Below are 3,159 nucleotides of genomic sequence, written 5' to 3'. Positions count from 1 at the left end.
TATTACGAGAAGAAAGTATTCAGCATCGCTATTTATACACAAAACGCCTCGCCAAACGCCGATGTCTCCATGAGTCTCTCCGGGAAACTAACAAACATCCTTCTGCTGGTGATCCTCGCTGCGCAAGGTAGGACACGGCGCTCATTACTTTTAAACCATCACTTTATCTATTTTCTTTGCGCGTTACGTCAGTTTTAAATATTTTTGGCTACTCACCTGACCTCGAGTTAACTCTTTTGTGCGCTTCTGAGTAAAAACAAACTGCTTCTATTTTCAATACAGAGAGGAAGCTCTTTAAAAACCAGTCGGGAGAAATCTTACACAGACAGAGCAACTTAAACTTTACCTCAGTTTATCAACGCAGTTGGTTTATATTTGGACACTGATGCATGCAGTTTCTGTCAAATCGCTGAAATGGCTGTTCATGAAATATTAGACATTCAAATTCTTCTGGGGGTCCAGTAGCGCGCATCCTCCAACAATGCAAGACCGGGTTTTCGCGTTAAACGCACGCATTACACTATTTTACAACACTGGGCACAACATTTCCCCATGGGTAATTGTTGCCGACTAAACAACAAATCTCATGTGCATGTGAAATATAATATCCTGTGCTCTTCACACTTGTAGAGTCACTGTTATGCTGTAGCGAGGCAAACCAGAGGGGCATAGGCGCACTGAATAATCGTTATATTTCACCATGAGCATCGGGTTCGGTTACTTTTTTTTCTTAAGGACATGATTATGGAGTTCTTAACATGTCACCATGTAGCTCACACAGCCCATGTGAGGCAGCCATCAGTGGCAACACAGAGACAACAAACAGCTCAATAAGTGTCCATTCTGATTTCATCCCTGGTTTCTCCAGGTGTGAAGGGCTTGGGGACTTCAAGAGAGTTCAGAGGTCAAGATACAAACTAGCATTGCACAGAACCAGGCAGCAAGCAGACGGTTGCCTGGGGTAATTACTATGGGTAATCTTGCTACATCAAAAAAAATGGACTTAAGTTGGAATAGAATAGAATAGAATAGAATGCCTTTATTGTCATTATACAGAAGGTACAATGAGATTGGAAGGCTACTGTTTAGTGCCATGTTGTAGAAAGTCACACTTTCAAAAATATAAAATAGAACTTCTAAAAATATACAGAAAATAAAACAGAATGTATAATATATATATATATATATATATATATATATGATATATATATTATAGATTAGATATATGATCTAGATAGATCTAGTATAGATATTATACATGGGCTATATCATATATATATATAGATATATATATATATATATATATATATATATATATATATATATATATATATATATATATATATACACATGTAATAATGAAAATGGTGACTATTGCACTTGGTGAATGAAATTGCACAGTGAATGAATATTGGATATTACACAATATAGAAGTGATAGATATTGTTCAGTATAAATAATAAAATATTGCACAGAGATGTGGGTATTGCACACTTAGAGTGGGTGAGTGTGTGAGTTCAGGGTGGTGATTGCTCTGCAAAGAAACTGTTCTTGAGTCTGTTCATTCTGGCTTTGATGCACCTGTAGCGCCTACCAGAGGGCAGCAGGTCAAACAGTTCAAAGCCAGGGTGTGAGCTGTCCTTGATGATGTTTTTGGCTCTGCTGAGGCAGCGGGAGGTGTAGATGTCCATCAGGGAGGGGAGAGGGCAGCCAACAATTCTTCGTGCTGTCTTCACTACCCTTTGAAGCCTCACCCTGTCTGCCTCAGTGCAGCTGACATACCATGGTGTGACACAGTATGTCAGCAGGTCAGCAGCAGGTTTGAGTCCAAGTTATTCTTCCCGAGGACCCTCAGGAAGTGAAGTCACTGCTGAGCCTTCTTGATAACAGCTGTGATGTTACCTGACCAAGAAATTCATAAAGAAAACTCTTAAATTTTTACTTATGCTTTAATCCTGATCAGACTGTCATGTTGTCTGCATTTTTGTTTTATGCTGTGTGACCCATTTCATTATCATCTCCTGTTTAAAATCACCTGTACACATATTTTCTATTTTGCCTTTAGTTTGTGTAAGGCTTTCAGTCTCCTGTGTGCTTTGAAACAGCAGGTTTTGAAGTGGGATCTTTCAGTGGCTCCCTGGGGAACCACAGAGAAAGCAAAGAGTAGATAAATGGTTTAAAGATGAAGCTTTGTCTTGTATTCCCACATAACTTGATGGTTATTTTAATCCTGAATTTTCTGCCATTTACTTCCACAAAAACAGATGTGCTTCTTCAGAGAGTGTCTTCACTAGTGGGAACAACTTTAATAGGAATTTGTGTGTAGGATAAAATAACCCACTTAAAAGTGATAATATGTATACATATATATATTTTTTCTGCAATATCTTTATTCTAAGGTCTCACTATTGTTTTCAAATCCCGTCAGTTAAATAAGCAAAATATGCCTTAGCATTTTTTTTTGGTGAGGTTTCTGTTGTTGAAGCTTAAGTTTCTATACAACATTAAGAAGATAGGAGATTTTTCAGGCTGAGGATTTGCGTTGCCAATAAAAAAAGTTGCAATGCCTTCATTTCATACTTTAATGCATGTAAATTATATGCATGTAAATAACATTCATATATCCAGTGGAATAAAACACAGATACAAATCTATATCCTGCTGTATTTCATGGCAATGAAATGCAAGCAATAGTATTTTATAGTTTTCATTTTCTTGCCCAATTTTACTAGCTGTTTTCATTGAAATTAACCATATTGTTGCTTTGCTAGATGCCTCACCTTATCAATATTTATAACAAAATCAATTTAATGAATTATTTTACTATTTTAAATGTATTTTATCTTGCCCAAGCTACAGTAAGATGACTGCTAGGCTAGTTGCAAAATATAAAACATGGATGTAGCTTCCAGATTGGAAAAATGCTGTTTCTGACTTGAGCTCTGTAAAAACTTTCTTGCTGAGTTCATGGGCTCAGTCACTCATTATGGGACATATTGAATAAAAACTTATGCCTGTTTTAAAATCTTGGTCATACCACGTTAGCCAATGACTGTGGGGTTTCACAGCCAGACCTGCCCTTCCTCGTTGCAAGCAAAATGGCAATGGTGGAAATGCTCATCTTGGGGATTCATGCTGAGTTCCATTTACCTTGGACGT

This window comes from Archocentrus centrarchus, chromosome 10 (assembly GCF_007364275.1).
Source record: "Archocentrus centrarchus isolate MPI-CPG fArcCen1 chromosome 10, fArcCen1, whole genome shotgun sequence".
Classification (NCBI taxonomy): Eukaryota; Metazoa; Chordata; class Actinopteri; order Cichliformes; family Cichlidae; genus Archocentrus; species Archocentrus centrarchus.
This window is presented reverse-complemented; position numbering follows the sequence as displayed.